This window comes from Papio anubis, chromosome 14, assembly GCF_008728515.1.
Source record: "Papio anubis isolate 15944 chromosome 14, Panubis1.0, whole genome shotgun sequence".
NCBI classification, from domain to species: domain Eukaryota; kingdom Metazoa; phylum Chordata; class Mammalia; order Primates; family Cercopithecidae; genus Papio; species Papio anubis.
Window position 1 is genome coordinate 42,076,269 of NC_044989.1, and position 21,755 is coordinate 42,098,023.

Consider the following 21,755-nt stretch of genomic DNA (forward strand, 5'->3'; position numbering starts at 1 on the left):
TCATCCAACTAGGCCTGCTCCAGGAAGAAGCCTCCAGAAGTCAAGTCAGCCTTCAGAAGCAGACAGAAGAATCTGGTGTGTTGCTGACCGAACTCCCAGGGAATCCACCCATCTTTGGGCAGAAGGCCCTTGCAAAATGACTCTAGGCCAATTTCAGTGATTTACACACAACCTGTGATGGTTAACACTAAGTGTCAACCTGACTGGATTGAAGGATGCAAAGTACTGATCCTGGGTGTGTCTGTGAGGGTGCTGCCAAAGGAGATGAACATTTGAGTCAGTGGGCTGGGGAAGGCAGACCCACCCTTAATCTCGTGGGCACAATCTAACTAGCTGCCAATGAATATAAAGCAGGCAGAAAAACATGAAGAGAAGAGACTGGCCCAGCCTCCCAGCCTACATCTTTCTCTCATGCTGGAGGATTCCTGCCCTCAAACATTGGACTCCCAGTTCTTCAGTTTTGAGACTCGGACTGGCTCTCCTTGCTCCTCAAGCTTGCAGACACCCTATTGTGGGACCTTATGATCATGTAACTTAATACTCTCTCTATATATATATACACACACACACACATATATACACATATATACACACATATATATACACACATACATACACACACACACATATATATACACATATATACACACATACTGTTGAGCAGTCTTTCTTCCTTGGTAATAACAGAACCCTGACTTTTAGAGAGGAACATTACCTTTCGGAATAAGACTACACTTCCCAACTTCTTCCCAGCTAGTTTACTGGCCAATGAGATACAAGAGAAAACTGGGACGCACAGTAAAGGGAGGCCTGGCCCCCTTTTCCCTTTGCCCCTTCCCGCCTCCTATTTTCTGGGAATGAGAAGACCTTCACCAAAGATGGCAGTCACAAACTAGGATGTTAGCGCAGAAATGTAAAAGGACGCTGAGTCTTGACATACAGAGACCTTGAACTGCCTACATGTGGACTTCTTTGATGTGAGAAAATCAAACTCTTATGTGTATAAGTCACTGTCATTTTAGGCTGTTATGTACAGCCTGGTCTAATTCCTAAATGGCTAGCCTCTCTTTCCCAAGGTTTAAAAGTATCTTAACTTACATAGAAATACACATTTATAAATTAGAACATTCTTATGACTGGGCCAGGTTCACCAGCACAAAGTTAACCTTGGACTCATGAAACATTTTGGACCAAAACATATACTTTATCTAAACCACACATTGGCATAGCCTTGGCGTTCTATTTTCATGCTGAAAGAAAACAATATTCTGCCAAAGAAGATCTTTTTCTTTTTCTTTTTTTTTCTGTCACCCAGGCTGGAGTGCAGTGAGGTGATCTCAGCTCACTGTAACCTCCGCCTCTCAGGATCAAGCAATTCTACCACCTCGGCCTGCCAAGTAGTTGGGACTACAGGCACGTGCCACCAAACCCAGCTAATTTTTGTACTTTTAGTAGAGACAAGGCTTCACCATGTTGGCCAGGCTGGTCTTAAACTCCTAAGCTCAAGCAATCTGCCCGCCTCAGCCTCCCAAACTGCTGGAATTACAGGCGTGAGTCACCACACCCAGCACCAAAGAAGGTCCTTAACACATAGGCAAACACCTGGACGTTTTTGTTGGTGGTCATTGTTCAATCCAAGCGCCAAACTGAACTCTAAGTAACAACTTCTTTTGAACCTAATCAGATATGTTAGAGGTCTCCGAAAAGTGGTCAAATGTTCACAAGCTGAATTCTGGTTGAAAGCTTTCTACACTTCAAATCTGTTTCTCCTTGGGAGGAACTCCAGCTGGCCCCTCTTTTAGCAAGTTCTCATTCTTCTTTAAGACCTTTAGAGAAATGTCCTTCAGTGTGGTTAGAGGTAGCTGGATCCTAGTGGTGGCCTCTGCATAGCCACTCTGAGAGTCAACCTGCCAGGACCTCTCTCTGTTCCCCTGCCACAGGGCTGCCTTCCAGCCCCTCAGGCAGTCCTCCTCCTCACTGGGCCAGCTCCATGCCCCTTATGGTGTGGGGAATTGGTGAGGGGGTGGACTTAAATAACTTATTTTTATAATGACTAAATGTTAAAATATGTTATTCCATAAGAAAAGAAAAATGTTAAGGAGTACCTTCTTTGGGAAATGTTTGTTAATAACTAACATTTATTGAATACTTACTATGTTCTGGGCACTGTACTAAATGCCTTTTTAAATACTGTCACCACGTTTGAGATCCAAAACAGGGTTGGAGAGGTGAAGTAGCTCTACCTGATGTGACTGCAGGGATTTAATTCCAGGTCTACCCAATTCCAAAGCCTGATTCTGTTTTGTTTTGTTTGGGACAGGGTCTCACTCTGTCACTTAGGCTGGAGTGCAGTGGCACGATCATGGCTCACTGTAGCATCAAAATCCTGGGCTGAAGGGATCTTCCGACCTCAGCCTTCCAAGTAGCTGGGACTACAGTGATGAGCCACCACACCCAGCTAATTTTTGTATTTTTTGTAGAGATGGTGTTTCTCCATGTTGCCCAGGCTGATCTTGAACTCCTGAGCTCAAGCGATCCACCTGCCTCGGCCTCCCAAAGTGCTGAGATTACAGGCATGAGCCACTGTACCCACCTGAGCCACCGCACCCGGCACCTGATCCTTTAATGTTTAGGGTACACTGCAGTTTGAAAATGCTGCCAATGTTCTAATGCCACTAGAACACACGTTCTCAAGAAGGGTGATATTGCCCTCAAGAGGGCAAAAGTTGGTTCTTGGTGGCCAATTAAAAAGAAAAAAAAAAAGTCTTTACTCCTTTTAGGTATAAAGCACAGATATACATACAGTGCATCATGGATTTGCAGTTTACCTGTGGTATTAAATTTTCCTGAGAGGAGGGGGCAGTTAGGGAAAAAAATCTAAAAAGGCTCCTTACAGGAACAATAATCAATAATGAAAACAAGGTTGAGCAACAGTGTGTTAGGACATTTTGGCAAAGAGCATGTTTACTGAAAGCAAGCACTGTCTTACACAACTCCCAAGGTTTTCTCAGGGCACAGAAGACAGCGTCAACACCTGAGCTTTGTTCACTGAAACCTTTTAGTCATTATGCCGTGTGATCCTCCCAAGAATCCCTTCATGAAATCACTAAGGAAGATATTTACTCTCCACTTTTCATAGATGAGGGAATTGAGCTTTAGAGATGGTAATCACTACCTACATTTAGTACCAAATAAAACTACCCTTTAAGAATAAAAAGTGATATAAAGAAATTTGTAAACAAAGCAAAACCGAGTTTGTTATAAACAGACCTTCAGTAAGAGAACTCCAAAGAATGAGATGTACGAAAGAATGAAAGAGAGAAAGCAAAGTGGTTAACATGTGAACAAATCTATAGGAATGTTGATATATAAAACCATGGTTGTAATGTCTACTTTGGGGGCTTCCAGACATAAGACAGAACTAAAATACCGGGCAACAATGGCATATAAGTCAGTGGGGAGTGGTTAGAGGTTAAGCATGCCCAAGTCGTTGAGTTGGTCAGGAGAAGAGTAAAGATAGTAACTTGAGAAAGTAAGCTAAATATACATGTTAAATTTCCAGGTTAAAAAAAATAGAAGACATCAAGAATTAACTGCCAAATCAGAAGAATGAAAAGTGGAAGGAGGCTGGGAGCGGTGGCTCACACCTGTAATCTCAGCACTTTGGGAGGCTGGGGTAGGCGGATCACCTGAGGTCAGGAGTTCAAAACCAGCCTGGTCAACATGGTAAAACCCCATCTCTACTAAAAAATACAAAAATTAGCTGGGAATGGTGGCTCTTGCCTGTAATCCCAGCTACTCAGGAGGCTGAGGCAGAAGAATCACTTGAACCGGGGAGGCGGAGGTTGCAGTGAGCTGAGATAGTGCCACTGCACTCCAGCCTGGGTAACAGAGTGAGACTCTGTCTCAAAAATAAAATAAAATATAAATATAAATGGAAGGAGTGAATCCTATACTTCTCATGACAAATGTTATAAATCATTGAAAAATTATCAAATTGAGTCTTTAAATTCACTTAAAATTATCATCCTTCAATATAGTTGAATGTTGCTTGAAATCAATTGCATGGGTACAAAATTTTTTATACTAAAAAGAAGAAAGTATTATTCTTTATGGCTTAAAAATTGCCTGTGGCTTACATAGTGTTTCCTCAAGGGTGGTCCATAACTCCAGCCTCCTGAGATGCTTTGCCCCAAGGGAAAGCATCCATGATCCAGCCATCTGAGGGATGCTGCACAGCACAGCCTCACAAAGCTGTGTGGCCCTAAGACTTATACTTAGTAAAGAAGTCTGCCTGCCTTGATTAACTCTGGTGTTTTCCAACAATTTTTTCCCCACTCCATGAAATGCACTAAAACTCCACACACTAAAACCAAAACCAAACTCTGGGGAGCTCTAAATTAAAGTTTTGTTATTGTTGTTGTTGTTGTTGTTGTTGTTGTTGTTGAGATGGAGTCTCACTCTATATCCCTGGCTGGAGTACAGTGGCGCAATCTCGGCTCACTGCAACCTCTGCCTCCCGGGTTCAAGCGATTCTCCCACCTCAGCCCTAAGTAGCTGGGATTACAGGCGCCTGCCACCACACCTGGCTAATTTTTATATTTTTGTAGAGATAGGGTTTCACCTCATTGGCCAGGCTGGTCTTGAATTCCTGACCTCAGGTGATCCACCCACCTCGGCCTCCCAAAGTGGGATTACGGGCATGAGCCACCGTGCCTGGCAGTTAAAGCATTCTTGTTTGAGCCAGATGGCTAAGATTGAGAACTCACCAAAAATGCAAAATGTAGACTCAATTCTTTTGAAGTTTCACAGAACTGTTTTAAAAGGTTGAAACTGCACCCTCAAGCACTTTGAAACATGGCCGTGTCAGCCACTCGCACAACCTCACAAGTACACTCCTTGCTACCCAGAAATAACACTGCCTCCGTGACCCCACACACGTGCCCACGGAGTTTCTCAGGTGTGGGCTTGTAGGAAAGACAGTGATTGAAGCAGCATGCCCAACATTCTCTCATAGCCTCACACCTTCTGCCATCCCACCACAAAATGACCGTGGTTGGTTTGTTCACCTCATTGTTCTCCTTCGTTCACTGCTTACCCACTATCTTCTTCCTCTCCAGTCTAGCTTTGGAAGCTTGAAAGGAGTTGAGACTAAAGAGATATTTCTGAGATAGTCTCCTGGCTCCCTGGGATAAAGTCCATGGATTAAAGTACCACAGAATAGTCACTTTCTTTCCCTATGTGGGCCTCAGTTTCCCCAGTGGTCCAAGGAAAGGGTAGAAAGCATGGCTTCTGAACCCCTTCTAATCTCTAATTGTACATCTGTAAAATGAAGGGATGGAAGATGATGATGCCTGACTTTTCTTCCAGCTCTTACATTCTCCGATCTCAGGAATCACCTCACTTTACTCTCTCTCAGAAAAGACAGCTGTAGCTCAGAGAGATGACGTGACTTGCCCAAGGCTATGCAGCAGGGACTAGACTTGCCGGGCCTGAGTCCTGCCTAGCTCAGCGTTCATGTGTTTTTACATGTGTGCTGTGTGTGTATATGTGAGCACATATACGTGAATACATGACAAGGTGGCATATTCTAAAGATTCTTTGTGTGCGTGTGTGAGTCAAAGATTTATTTCTTCATTTCTTGTATTTGAAGTACTTTTCAATGACATCCTTGGCCTGAGACTCTTTGCCATAGTCCTTAACTACTACACAACTGCTTCTAACCACTTTACGGGGTTTCCCGCCTCTGTCAGTTTTACAGAGGCCTGCCCATTCCCCCAGTTTCTTGTTGTCATCACCCTTAATTAGGTTGATTTGGTGTTCAGCACAAAGGGCCTCCACCAACTTGACATACATAGGCCCATCACAGTTGGATGCAAGCACACAAAGATGGGCTTGGCGCTTGTCCAAGGCTTTGGCAGCTTTGCAAATTCTGCATGTTAGGCCATCGTGGACGAGGGCGGTCTTCAGCACCTCTTGTAAAGTGGTATTAACATCCATTACACCTCCAACAGAAATGCCTTTCTCGGCCGTGGCGGTGGGTTATGGGTGAAGCCCAATCTTGAATGCACCAAAGCCTCCGCCTCCGCACGACTCGGCGGTGGCAGGGAAAGGGCATATTGTAAAGATTTTCGTTGAGCTCAGACATTTCCTAAGGCATCCATGCAGGTCAGGAGTGCTGTGCAGTCAGTCTTGGATGTGAAGCAGGAGGGAGCAGATGTGAGGAGGTAGGAGCTACAGGAATGCTCAAAGGATCACATCTCCCTCCTCCTCCCCAGTCTCTGCATCACAGGGGCTCATGCTCCTTGCTTAGCCTGATGAGGCTACCTCAAACCAGTCCAGCCTGGTGAGCTGCTTCCTGTTTCCAGCTCAGGAGCACCAGGCAGGACTGAGCACAGCCAGCCATCAAATTCTGCCTGATCTAGCTAGCCCAGTGCAATTATTGGCATTTTGTTTCTACCTCCATGTTTTGACCCTGGGTTCATCAGCTTGACCTTTAGCCCTAAAAGACACTATCAAATTTGCTGAGTTTGGGGGCATTTCCACAGCTGCTTCTGTCTTTACCCCCTGCAGCTCCTCCTCTGCCATTCCACTCAGCACTTCTCTCCCCCAAAATCCACAGGTGCCTATCCCCACAGTGGCTGTTCCTGCAAGTCTCCCTGCTTTGATCAGATTCCCATGCTGTCTGACAGCCATTTTTTTTTTTAATTTTTGCACCCTACTGCTAGTCACCCACTCAAAGGAGGCCAAAACTACAATTCCTCTTTCCTCTTTTCCATCCATGCTGATATCACATCTCTAAGGCTCACTTACACTTCTATTATCTTCTCCACCGAGGTAGAGATTATAAATCAATACATGTCGTAACCTCAGTGTACGGGATGGCTGTGTGTGGGTGAGAGAGAGAGAGAGAGAACACAAATGTTGGGATAGTAGAAATTGCCACTAACTGATGTGTTACAATATAAAGAGGGAATACTGCTTATCTTCCAATTCCTATTTTCAAAGTCAGACTCATCTTTCCAGAACTGTCACTCCCAGCTGTGGGAATAAAGTTCAGGAGCTCAGATTGCCTTAGCTCCCTCCTTCTCACTCCAATGGGTAGTTCGTACCAGCTCCACCTTCCATCCCCAGGAGGAGCTCCTTCCAGGTTCCTTGACACCTGCCCCATCATACATCTTACCCCATGGTGAGCTGAAGCTCCAGCTCAGCCCCAGGGACAACTGGCCTAGAGTGAACCATTTCTCAGGATCTCACTGGAGGTGGGAGGAGGTGAGTGGAGGAAGGTTTCGGCGGGTAAGCAAGGGGCAGAGGGACATGGTAGCACTGCTCCAATTGTTGTTGCTTTGAGATGGAGGCATTAAAAGATAAATTCATGAAAGACAGAGACTGGAAGGTTTTTCTCTCATGGGATCCAACCCTGGCCACACCACAGAATCCCTGTGACGCTTTCAAATAATGTGAATGTGCTGAGCACATCCCAGACCAAGGAAACTGAAACTCCAGGTGCATAGCCCAAGAACCTGTGTCTGAAAAAAGTTCCCCAGGTGATTCAGATACACAGCAACATAACCTGACCTCCTGATACAACAGGAAGCATACAACATCACCAATGAAACATTCTTGACAAAAATGTCTAACCTGAATCCAACCATGAGAATGCAATGTGACAAATCCAGTTGTGGGACATTCTATAACACAACAGGCCTGAATTCTTTAAAAAAGTCAGTATCATTTAAAGGGAAGGGAAGGGAAGGGAAGGGAAGGGAAGGGGAGGGCAAGGCTTGGCTTAGAAGGGAAGGGGAGCGGAGGGAAGGGACGGGAAGGGGAGCGGAGGCAGTGGCTCACCCCTGTAATCCCAGCACTTTGGGAGGCTGAGGTGGGCAGATCACCTGAGGTCAGGAGTTGGAGACCAGCCTGGCCAACATGATGAAACCCCATCTCTACTGAAAATACAAAAATTAGCCAGGCGTGGTGGCAGGTGCTTGTAATCTCAACTACTAGGGAGGCTGAAGCAGAAGAATCACTTGCACCCAGGAGGCAGAGGTTGCAGTGAGCCAAGATCACACCGCTGTACTCCAGCCTGGGTGACAGAGTGAGAGCTTGTCTCAAAAAAAAAAAAAAAGAAAGAAAGAAAGAAAGAAAAGTCATGGACAGTGGGCTGCTTTAGATTAAAAGGTACTTAAAAGACATAATATGAGACATAATACAATGCATAAATTTGAATTAGATCTCAGATTTAAAACACACATGCAAATATAAAAAATATTTTGGAGCCAATTGTAGAAATTTGAATATAGAATGCAAATTAATTATAAAATTATTAATTTTCTTAGTTGTAATGATAATGCTGTGGCCGTATAGAAGTTTCTTACTTTTACAAAATGCTGCTAAATATGTGAGAATGAAGTGCTATGATTTCTACAGCTGTCTTTCAAATGGATCAGCATAAAAGAAGTATAGAAAACAGGAGATTAATGAAATGTGGCAAACTGGTGACAACTGGTAAATCTAGTGAAGGATATTTGTGTATTTACTCTGCCTTTTTCTCTCTCTCTCTCTTGAGATAGTGTCTCGTTCTTTCACACAGGCTGGAGTGCAGTGGCACAATCATAGCTGACTGTATCCTCAAACTCCTGGGCTCTAGTGATTCTCCTACCTCAGCCTCCTGAGCTGCTAGGATTACAGGTGGCCACCACCTTGCCTAGCTAATTTTTCTTTAGTTTTTGTGTTGAGACAGGGTCTTGCTATGCTGCTCAGGCTGTTCTTGAACTCTGCTATTCAAGTGATCCTCACGCCTTGGCCTCCCAAATTCCTAGGAGTATAGGCATGAGCCAAAGCACCCAGTCAGTTCTACCATTCTTTTAAATGTGCAGTTTTAATATTTTTGACACCCCAGATAGCTATGTGGCTGCACACAATCAAAGTTACCACCCTTCCCAGCTCTTCTCCAGCCCCTCCCTTCCAATTCTGAGGTCCTAGAGTCCCTAGAACAGTGGTTCTCAAACCTCTGCACGCAAGAGCCTGGAGGTCACATTAAAGCACAGACTGCTGGGCCCCACCCCTAGGGTTTCTGCTTCATAGGTCAGCTGTAGGTCTGAGAGTGTACATTTCTATCAAACACCCAGGTGATGCCGAGTAGAGGCCTCACTCCAAGAACTACTCCGCTGGAGGGCTAGAAGATAGGCCAATGCCCCTATTCATAGTTCACCTCCCAGATATGCTATAGCCTCCAGCCGGCAAAGCCAAGATGCTTAATCTTTTCCAGGAAAAGTTTGGGTAATTTGGCAATAACACCCACCAGAGGGCAGCAAACTCCAGTGGAAAGAAATTTTCAGGAAAGGAAAGGAATTTGACTGAACTCTTGGGGCCCCTTCCTGAGGATTCTGACATCCCACAGAGGACTGAGGTGGTTGAGGCCATCGGGGTCAGACTATAATAATTCCCTCATTTGGTTAATGCTTCATGTCAAACTTTCCCATACTATACAATGGTCCTGAGGCAACCGAGCTTCAACATCTCTATGTGACAGATAACAAGGCTCAGAAAGATGAAGTGGAGGTGACTTGTCCAAGATGAGAGGGCTGGTGATTTATCAGATCAGGAACTTGGTTGCAGGCTGCCTGATGCCTCATTTCTTGCTTTCCCTCACGCCTATCTGCAGTAATAGCCTCTGGGATTTCTTGATGATTTTTTATGTATTTCCTCTTTTAATTTTCACAGCTACCTATAAGGCATGCTCTCCAGTTGTCTCCACTTTACAGACAAGGTAAGGGAGGTGGGAGGAAACGGACTCGCACAATTAACAAGTAGTGAAGCTAGGATTTGAACTCAGGCCTGTCTGACTCAAGAATCCACAAACACCTACTGATTCCCTATAGTCATGTGTAGTCAGCAGCCAGTCAAGCAGCACTTACAGTAAGTCTGGGAGTATGCAAGTCACTGGTGATGCCATCCTGGCCCTCCAGCAGCGGCCAGTCTAGAAAAATCTAAGATGAAGGTGCCCGTGCCAAGTGTCACAGGAAGCCCACCAGGTGAGTCCCATCATCCCCATTTTACAGATGAGGCAATGGGGCCTAGAGACGTCAATCAACTTGCCTAAGACCCCAAGACAGTAAGTGATGGATCAGGGATTCACACTTGGGCCATTTACTATACCTGCAGCTTTTATGCATCTCACCCCAAATTTTCTGAGCCAACATGTGGGAACTAGAAAATGTCCCAAAACATGTGGAACATTCATTCAGCTGCAGCAGACATTCATTCCATTGCAGTCATCCTCCCATCAGCTCTCTGCTGCCCCTCAGCTCAGCCTGCAGCTCAGACTCCTACCGGGCAAGGCCCTCCTCCCCTATAGAACCTCCCTTCCCCTTCCCATTGCCAAGTCAGGGTTTTCTTCTAGAATGGCCCAGAAAAATAAAGTCAGGCCATTTTGCATATTGAGGACCCTTGATGAAGAGCTGCTGTTGAGAGTCAAAGAAGCTTCCCTAGGACCCTCACCTGTCAGCCTCCACTACCACCAAGAGGCATAAAGTAAGGGCAGTGTCTGACAGCAGATCTGGGGCTGGGGACGTGCAGATGTTTTCCTATTTGGACCTGGGAGTCCCCTGACCCAAGCCAGGTCCCCTCCCTGGGAAGCCCTTTTGTTATTCCCGCAGATTCCAGTCATCACACCGGTTCTCCCATCCTTGTGGTTCTCCCTCCTTACTTCCTACAAGTACACTTGGGGATTCTGATTCTTTCCCTTCAAGACTCAGTAGAATAACATGTCGTTTCTGTGCTGCCTCCTAAACCAAACTCACATGCCCACTACAAGAGAAGTCGTTTAGTATGTAGAAAAGAATATTGGATTTTGAAATCTGACTTTAAATATCTGGGTATAAAACCCAGTTCCAGCACTCACAAGCAGTAGACTAGGACAAATCTCTTAATTTCTCTTGGCTGGGCATCATTTTCCTGTGCCCATGGGAATTATAGCCTCTGGGGCCATCTAACAAAAATACACGGTTACTGTGGTGTTAAAGCAATATATCATGGAAGGCACTTTTTTTTACTCTTAAGTTCTTTATACTAAGTATGAATGTTGAAAACAAAAATTATATCATCTGGTGGCATTCTCAATGATGTAGATATAACATGTAGGACAACAAAAAGGGAGGATTAATGAAACTATGTCGTTATGCCTTTCACATTTTGCTTAGTTGCCAGAGTGGAGGGGTTAGCAAGGGATAAATGTTAACTCTAAGTAGGACTAGGAATCAACAATAGGAAACATGTGTAAGATACAAAACCAGAAAGCAGGCTTGGGTTCTTTGATTAACAGTAAAGGAGGTCCCTGAAACTGATATTTCTCACCTTTTCATTTGGTGCCTCTGAGGCAGCACCGCAGAGTAGCAGATTACAGGAAGATCCTGAACGGAGAGGAGCACTGCTGACCTGTGCAAAGCACAGAGGATAATCACAGGAGGACAAACAGCTTGAAGCTGCTGAGAGAATGGCTCCAGCATCTGCTTTGAGGCAGGGAAATTTTAGGAAAAATACCTATGGAAATTAAGGATCTGGAAATACAGTCCCTTCCCATGCCATCAAAACTCCTGAAAAGTGCTGCTGTAAACCCAGTTTGAAGATTCTCTGAGATGTTGCTCAAAAAGCACACTCAAGGCCTATATAAAATTGGCTCCAGACCAAAGAGAAGTTGGCCACTCATCCTAGCAATGTCTTCTGATATGATTTGGTTGTGTCCCCACCCAAATTTCACCTTGAATGATAGCTCCCATAACTCCCACGTGTCATGGGAGGGACCTGGTAGGAGGGAATTGAATCATGGGGCTGGGTCTTTCCCATGCTGTTCTCGTGATAGTGAATAAGTCTCACAAGATCTGCTGGTTTTATAAAGGGCAGTTCCCCTACACATGTTCTTCTTGCCTGCTGCCATGTAAGATGTGCCTTGCTCTTCCTTCACCTTCCACCACGATTATGAGACCTTCCAAGCCATGTGAAACTGTGAGTCCATTAAACCTCTTTCCTTTATAAATTACCCAGTCTTAGGTATGTCTTCATTAGCAGCGTGAGAACAGACTAACACACCTTCCCACGTTCCTGCCTCTCTCTACTGCGTCTGTTCCCAAGGGCCTCCTCTTGTTCTCGTATAAACCTGGGTTTCCTGTCCTGCCCAATTCAAGAAGTCTCCCTATAAACTCCTGGTCTTCCGCCCTGAAAGCCCCCTGATAACCTCACGTTTTTGAAGACTCAACTTAGGCTGCCTCCACCTATCCTCCTTCCTATATGGAATTGTGCCTCTACTGTGCCCTATACACTTTTACCATAATGTTTCTAATACTTTGTTGATTTTGTTTATACATCTGTTCCCCATTTTTGGAATTAATACTTTATTCCTTTCTGTATCCTCAGTTCAGGAAACACTGTAGAAGTGCATTAAATGTCAATTGAATGGATGAAACCAAGGTCTACATGCTCTTTCTTTGTAATGACAGTCTCTTTCAATCTTGGCAACCTTAGTTTGACCCAGACCTGACATAATGTAACCACAATCTAGCCATGGCATGACCTGGCTTCAAACTCTTTTAACCCTGTCAGGATGCTGTTTGCTATCCAAGTTACTGATAACTAGTTTCAGTGCTGACTGCACATTAGAATCACCTGGGAAGATTTTTTTGTTGTTTTTTAAGGCTAGTCAAGTGAAGCAAAGGAGATAGAGAAGAAACCAAGAAGTCTATAGCTGGTTGTGATCAACTAGTTATAAACACCACTGCACTTGGCCCAACCCTGGGAAGTTTTTTGAAGTGCTGATGCTCAGGCCTCAACATAGACCACTAAATCAAAAGTTCTACAGAGTGGGGAGCCTGGGCATCAGCATCTTTAAAGCCTCCCGGGTGATTCTAATGGGTAACCAAGGTTGAGAACTGCCATCTTAACAGAAGGGGCTTTGGGTTTGCACTATCTTCAGATGTGGAAGAATTCTTAATTCAACCTCAAATTTGTTTACTAATCTTCCCTCCAAGTGTGGGCTCCCAAATTTTTTCCTCAAAGCTGAATGCACATTCACCTGGATGTCAGCCCAGCATTTAAGCCTAAAATATCATATATCTAAATATTTAAAAGTTATAGATTGAGCTAAAAATTGTTAAATACAGTATGCCCTTTCCTCCTTCCTGACAAATACAACTTTTGTAACACCAAGATTGAAAAATGTGTACAAAACTAAGCTTTTACATGACTAAAAGTTGGCAAAATATCAAAGAGAACTGATTGCACATGTCTGGTTGCATACCTTGATGCACTGTTTATGTGGGTAATACAATAAAGGTGTACTATAATTACACTTGGCCCTTGAACAACCAGGCGGTTAGGGGTACCACCTCCCCACCCTACACAGTTGAAAATCCAAAACTTTTGACTCCCCCAAACTTTACTAATAACCTACTATTGACTGGGAGCCTTACAGACAACATAAACAGTCAGTTAACACACATTTTGTGTGTTATATGTATTATATACTGTATTCTTACAATACAGTAACCTAGAGAAAAGAAAATCTTATTCAAGTCATAAAGAAGAGAAAACATATTTACTATTCCTTAAGTGGAGTGGATCATCATAAGAGTCTTCACGCTTGTCATTTTCACAATGAGATGGCAGAGGAAGAGGAGGGATTGGTTTTGCTATCTCAGGGGTGGCAGAAGTGGAAGAAAATTCACATATAAGTGGACCCACACAGTTCAAACCTGTGTTTCTCAAGGGTCAACTGTAATTAGTTAGTATAATTTATTCCATAAATATGCATATTTTGGCCGGGCTTAGTGGCTCAAGCCTGTAATCCCAGCACTTTGGGAAGCTGAGATGGGTGGATCACGAGTTCAGGAGATCGAGACCATCCTGGCTAACACGGTGAAACCCCATCTCTACTAAAAAATATACAAAAAATTAGCCGGGTGTGGTGGCGGGCACCTGTAGTCCCAGCTACTCAGGAGGCTGAGGCAGGAGAATGGCGTAAACCCGGGAGGCGGAGCTTGCACTGAGCTGAGATCCAGCCACTGCACTCCAGCCTGGGCGACAGAGCAAGACTCCGTCTCTTAAAAAAAAAAAAAAAAAAAAAAAGTATATTTCTTGCTCTTCATTTCAGTGAATCACTAATAATGTTGCTATAATCAAAATTGTTCACAGTCATGCCGAACTGGCAATTTCATTTAAGGGAAACACTGCTAAGCTAGTAGCCATTGGAATTGTCAATAAATTTATTAAAATGATACTTAGATTGGAAATGAACCACAATTTTCAAACCAATTTCAAACATTGTAATGAGGTTATCTATGGTTAATTAGTGTTATCACTGGAAATACAGCCAAATATTTTAATTCCATTGTAGAAATTACTATTGCTTATTGTACTAGTCTGTTTTCACACTGCTGTAAAGATATTACCCCAGACTGGGTAATTTATAAAGGAAAGAGTTTTAACTGACTCACAGTTCTGCATGGCTGGGGAGGCCTCAGGAAACTTACAATTATGGTGGAAGGGGAAGCAGGCACCTTCTTCACAAGGCAGCAGGAGACAGACAGAAAGCACAGGCGAAATTGCCACTTATAAAACCATCAGGTATGAGAACTCACTCACTATCATGAGAACAGCATGGGGGAAACCGCCCCCATGATCCAATCACCTCCCACAGGTCCCTCCCCCAACATGTGGGGATTACAATTCAGGATGAGATTTGGGTGGGGACATAGCCAAACCATATCACTTATATAGTTATTTTTAGCTTCTTTTAAAACAATATCTACATTGATACTCTAATCCATAAGTTTTTTTAACTTTTTCTGGACTGGATTCTTACAAATAAAAAAAATACCAATATATTGGTTTGTTTAGATTTCTCTTCAATCAATACAATACTTTAATCTAGAATGGCCACAAAACAGTCTGTAGAAGTCAGTTTCCAGATTGCAGATGTGTGAAACTTCTCCTTCATAGTCATGCAAATGTTTTTGTTTTGTTGTTCAAATTGCCTTGTATTTTGCTGGAATTTTACTTTTGTTACATATTTATCATGCATCTTTTTTATTTAGAATAACAATTTTCTTTAAATCTTTAGATATATTTGTAGAATCCATTTTAAAGTGAAATAAAACTTAAAAGAGATCATGGTTTTGTTTTTTTATTTTTCAGCTAACATTGTTTACAGCAAGCTGTGGTTCATAACAAATAACTGAATGATGAGATTTAAAATTAATTTCACATTCTGCCAAAGACTGAGATTTGTTCTTTGAGGATTTTCTATGGTTTTGTTTAGCTCTATTAATGGATTTCATATCTTGCCTAATAAAATCTAATTGCTTTGACAGTGTTTCATTAGAATTTTCACTGTGTATCCAAGCGTGTTATAAGGTCAGATTTGGTATGTGTTTCATCAATATGTTCCACCTTTACAGAGATATAGAAAACAATGTAAATAATATTTGAATTGTTCCAAGGAATACCACTGCTATCAGCACAGGTAAAGCCGACATTTCCTTGTTAAAATTCAAACTACAGTTCAAAGGATGTTTCTATAATTTCAACCATAATTCTGGATTGCATACCTTTTTCTTTAACAACTATATTAACATCATTATCACAGGCTTACCCACAATCTTTTAAATCAATGGCTAAAATTTAAAGCTGTGTCTTTAGTTAAGACAAAATCTCTATTTTTCAGAAGTGTAAAACCAATAAAATACTGATTAATTTCAAGTTCCTTGTTTTCCTCTCCAGATAGTTTAACAGTGAGTATCATAAATGTCAGTCATTCAGGCTGGGCATAGTGGCTCACGCCTGTAATCCCAGTACTTTGGGACCCTGAGGCAGGAGGATCACTTGAGGCCAGGAGTTGGAGACCAGCCCGAACAACATGTTGAAACCCCATCTCTACTAAACTACAAAAACATTAGCTGGGCATGGTGGCACACGCCTGTAATCCCACCTACTCGAGAGACTGAGGCAGGAGAATTTCTTGAACCTGGGAGGTGGAGGCTGCAGTGAGCTGAGATAGCGCCACTGAACTCCAGCCTGAACACAAACACACAAAAAAAGTGAGTCACTCAACTTGACTTTTGACCTCTGCAAGCTAGTTCAACTGAGTCATATTTGCTTTTTTAAATGTTAAATATTTTTATCATTTTATTATCCTTTAATTTAATAATCTCTTTTAATTCTCAATCCTCAATAGAGATCATTTGTGTGTTTTTAATCTCTTTTATGTTTGATCATCTAAGCAGCAAATTTTTAAATCATTCATACAAAACCCAGAAAACTTCACTGTTTTCCATAAGAAGTGTATTATTAAGGCTATAAAAAGCATCATTTTGTTTGGCTAAATAACATGTTTCTTTTAGGAATATTATGGCAGATGTTCTTTATTGGTGTTTACTTGTCTTTGCTGACTACTACTCATTGTCTGCTGCTTATTAACTTTTTTTTCTCAAACAATTGATTGTGTACTTTTTGTATGTGCACAGGGCTTTCCTCATCTGGCCATAATACATTATTTAACCAAAGCTAATCTTCAAGACTGGTGATAATTGGTATAGAATTCACAAAATATTTTGCATTTGAACTTAGCATATAAAAGCCAGTTTCTATGATGTCTTTCCCAGCCAGAAGAATTTTGGTGTAAAATGGAATATTGGATGTTCTGCCATGTTCATCCAAAAATTGTAACCATTCACTTGGATGGGACTGTGTTTTGAGGACACAGTCCCCTGCCATAAAGAGGCCATTTTGGCTGGGTGTGGTGGCTCGTGCCTGTAATCCCAGCACTTTGGGAGGCTGAGGCAGGAGGATCACTTGAGGCTAGGAGTTCGAGACCAGTCTGGCCAACATGGTGAAATCTCGTCTCTACTAAAAATGCAAAAATTAGCTGGACACGGTGGCACGTGCCTGTAATCCCAGCTACTCAGGAGGCTGAGGCTGGAGAATCGCTTGAACCTGGGAGGCGGAGGTTGCAGTGAGTTGAGGTTGCACCTCTACACTCCAGCCTGGGTAATTGAGTGAGACTCCATCTCAAAAAAAATAAATAAATAAAGAAGGCCATTTTCCTGAATCAGCGTCCCACAGGTACAGTAAAGCCCCAAGGTTTCAGTTTCATCTTTCTCCTCTCATTGGGCTAATTTCATGAATGTAGCTTCCTTTATGTCTCCTAGGCAGGCACAAGTTGCATCCATCTGTGGCTTCTGAATTGTGAATTTGATATGAATAATTCCCTTTTACATTCTCATTGTTTTGATCACTAATTAGATCTACATTAAGTAAACAATTTGTAAGGTCTTGTGTAAAAATTTTTTGTGGGCTAGTCCAACAAACGCCTACTCACTTTTATTATTTCTCCAGTGTTAAGCAGATTACCTCACTGATTTTGTTTCTTTTCAGCTTCTGAACTTCACCGTATTTTATCTTTTTACCCCAATCTTGACTTATATCCATTCTCAATAATAAAGAAGATTAAAATAAAATGTGATTCAAATTTGTTCAATATAAATATATTTCATCAAATGCATAAACATTTTACATATATGTATTAGTCCATTTTCACACTGCTGTTAAAGACATACCCAAGACTGGGAAGAAAAATATGTTTAATGAACTTACAGTTCCACGTGGCTGGGGAGGCCTCACAATCATGGTGGAAGGCAAACAGGAGCAAGTCACGTCTTACGGATGGCAGCAGGCAAAAAGAGAGAGCTTGTGCAAGGGAATTCCTCTTTATAAAACCATCAGATCTCATGAGACTTATTCACTATCATGAGAACAGCACGGGAAAGACTTGCCTCCATGATTCAGTTACCTCCCACAGGGTCCCTTTCACAACACATGGGAATTCAAGATGAGATTTGGGTGGGGACACAGCCAAACTATATCACAATATATTTTTAATTTATTTTAACAGTCTTTTAATATTTAAAATTATCTACTAAAATTAAAAGTCAGATATAAATTATAATTAATGAATATACATTTTAAATAATCGTGACAATTTAATTTCCTGAAAATTTAATTAGGTCATATTTAATGTTTTTATAAAAATAAAACATCCTTTTTTTTTTTTTTTTTTTTTTTGAGATGGAGTCTCACTCTGTCACCCAGGCTGGAGGGCAGTGGCATGATCTCAGCTCACTGCAACCTCCGCCTCCCAGGTTCAAGCAATTCTCCTTCTTCAGCCTCCCCAGCAGGTGGGATTACAGCCACCTGCCACCATGCCTGGCTGGCTAATTTTTGTATTTTTTTTTAGTAAAGACAGGCTTTCACCATGTTGGCCAGGCTGGTCTTGACTCCTGATCTCAAGCAATCTGCCTGCCTTGGCCTCCCAAAGTCCTTTAATTTTAAATTGCAATACAGCATTGCAATTCTAGCATCCAAAGTCTAACTGGTTGGTTGCCTTCTGAAGTAAAGAATGGATGCTATGCCTCACACATGTTATATGGAGATGTACATAGACACAAGTTAAGAGTGACATCAGTTGTTTGGTGTTGCAAATATTTCTCAACCCTTAGATGCAGTTGTTGCAAATATCACACAGATTCCTGAATAACTCCAGCACCAGGAGTTAGAGAAAAGTTGGAGAAAAGTAGGAAAAGGGATACTTAGCACTCCTAGAAAATATTTAGTAAGAATCTATAGCATTTATATTACCTGAGATGAATGTTTTCAAAAGTTTATTGGTAGTTTTCTTTTCCCTACCTGTGTTTCTGGCACTGAAATCCTCCCTGAATTTGGATTAGTGTCCTCGGATATCTGTAGCAACACAGCCCACAAACATACTTCACATGGCAACACAGACACCTTTTCTTTCTAGGACATACCACTCAGGACAAATAGAGAAGCATTTGCTGGAGCCTGAATGGTGTTAGAGAGCAAAAGTCTAGGGTTGCAAAGCGCCACACACCTGAGTGGTATTTTCTGCATGCTCATCACAAGTGGGTCTTCTAGAGCCCTCCTGTCCTAGCCCCTGGCCTCACCTCCTTGACGAGAAAGGCACTTTCTTATCTTGCCCAAGAGAGCCCCTTCCTAGGCTTCATCCCTCCATGCCCTAACATAGCATTTTTCAAGACGCCCCTCCTGGGAGTCAGAGGCTCTATGGATCCACTTGAAAACCCTACCTACCCATCCCAATCTGCAGCCTGAGACTCTCTGCCCTATTTACCTCAAGAATATTCACCCTTTCATATCAATTAAGATGCTGTCACTGCACCAAGGTTCTGCTCTGGCATTTTGGCCAAATGAAGCTAGACCAAGCAACACATGCAGACTGACAACCAGGTAGGCTCTTCATCCAATGTTGTGTTGTTGTTTTAATATTCAGAATCAGTGGAGCAGAGAGCTTAAAACATGGAACTCTGTTGCTCCACTGCCTGGGTTGGAATTCCAACCCTGACACAAGCTGTGTGACCTGAAGTCAGGTTCTGTATCGTTTCTCAACCTTAACTTTCTCCTCTGTAAAATGGGAATACCTACCTACCACATAGCATTGTTGTGAGTCATATAAACAATGACATACAGAAACTACCTGGGCTCCGCCAGGCGCGATAGCTCATGCCTGTAATCCCAGCACTTTGGGAGGCCAAGGCGGGCGGATCACGAGGTCAAGAGATTGAGACCATTCTGGCCAACATTGTGAAACCCCATCCCCACTAAAAATGCAAAAATTAGCTGGGCTTGGTGGTGTGTGCCTGTACTCCCAGCTTCTCAGTAGACTGAGGCCAGAGAATCGCTTGAACCTGGGAGGTGGAGGTTGCAGTGAGCCGAGATTGTGGCATTGCACTCCAGCCTGGGTGACAGAGTGAGCAAGAATCCATCTCAAAAAACAAAAACAAAAACAAAAACAACTACCTGGGCTCTACCAACACTCCATAGCTACTCTTTTTTTTTCTTTTGTGAGACAGGGTCTCTTTCTGTCACCCAGGCTGGAGTGCAATGGCACATTCTCAGCTCACTGCAGCCTTGACCTCCCAGGCTCAAGCAATCCTCCCACTTCAGCCTCCTAAGTAACTGGAACTACAGGTGCACACCACCATGCCTGGCTAATTTCGTTTCTCTTTTGTAAATACAAGGTCTCACTATGCTGCCCAGGCTGATCTCGAACTCCTGGACTCAGGCAATCCTCCCATTTCTGGGCCTCCCAAAGTGCTAGGATTACAGGCGTAAGCCACCATGTCCAGTCTCCTTTCATTATTTGTTTAACATTTAGTTACATATTTAGAAACGACCTTATTTCACAATAAAACATTTTACTTCTTTCTTTCGGCTTAGGACATGATATCTATCATACGTAATTTTCCAAACCAATTTACTGGGGAAAGTGGGGAGCATAATAAAAGGTCTTAATTTTGCATAATAAAGTATATCATTTGTAACTAGCATATATATTGGGCCAACTTGTCTCAGAATTGTAGCAACTGTAAAACCTAGCATCAAGCAAATAGCAGCAGCTGGACTCAGAGTTACTGGAGTGGCCTATAAACATGTCATGCAAAAAAAAAAAAAGTCATATTTACATGTATAAGTCAACTGGCAATATATTCCTGATGTGGTCTACCAATGTCTGGATGCCCCTATAGACTGGCACTCTAGCTGGCTGAGACTGCCGGCCACTCACCTTGTCTGGTACCTGGTTTTTCTCATGGCCCCTGCCCTGGGCAGCAGCTTCCCACAACCCAGGGGCTGGCATTGACCACACCAGCATCGTCTAACAGCCTACAGCACCTACATGTCTTTTTCTTCAGAGCTGTGTGCCTCCTGGGACCTGTCACTAAATCTCAGTTTCTAGCACCTCCAGTCTAGGTTTGCTTTGGCTGGTTGTTGTTTTTTCCAGACCTACTCTGAAGCCACTGAGAACATATGCTTACAGGTCTACAATATCAAAATACCTCAAACGTACAGTAACACTCAAATTTGCCTTCAAGAAAAGGGAGCCTTGTTCTCTCAGCAAGCCCTGGGCCCCAGTGCTGGGATTTGTCTCCACGGGACGTCAAATAGGTCAGTCTCTTCCATTTAGTGCAACAAAAGTCAGTCAAACCAGTTGTTTGGCATCATGTGGACCAAGCCCAAGTAAACTAGAAAATAGATGGTAGCCAGAAGAAAGAGACGCTACGCGTTTGTGTAAACCGTGGGTCCTATTATCTTTGAGAGATATGGGGCACATTAAAATTTAGGCTATGTCTAACCAGTTTCCCCAATCAAGATTGCAGTGGTTTCAACCAGAGGAGGCCTTCAAAGTCTTCACAATAAGAAATAAGTCTTTTTTTTTTTTTTTTTTTTTTTTGAGACGGAGTCTCGCTCTGTAGCCCAGGCTAGAGTGCAGTGGCCGGATCTCAGCTCACTGCAAGCTCCGCCTCCCGGGTTCATGCCATTCTCCGGCCTCAGCCTCCCGAGTAGCTGGGACTACAGGCGCCCGCCACCTCGCCCGGCTAGTTTTTTGTATTTCTTAGTAGAGATGGGGTTTCACCGTGTTAGCCAGGATGGTCTCGATCTCCTGACCTCGTGATCCACCTGTCTCGGCCTCCCAAAGTGCTGGGATTACAGGCTTGAGCCACCGCGCCCGGCCAAGAAATAAGTCTTGCACAATAAGGAAAGATTGTGATCACTTAGAAAACAATTATCCATTTCCTTCTTTGTCCCAGATTTGAGCCTAAAATGGATCTTCTGTTTGATATTTATTTTGAGATGAAAGAATACTAGATAAAGACATATTCTCTGATATGCTC

At 42.9% G+C, this 21,755-nt stretch overlaps 1 pseudogene; it reads right to left on the reverse strand.

Moving 5' to 3' along the window:
- Positions 1-4,645: 4,645 nt before the first annotated feature.
- LOC108581797 lies at positions 4,646-20,734 on the reverse strand (annotated as a pseudogene).
- Between the last annotated feature and the right edge of the window lie 1,021 nt (positions 20,735-21,755).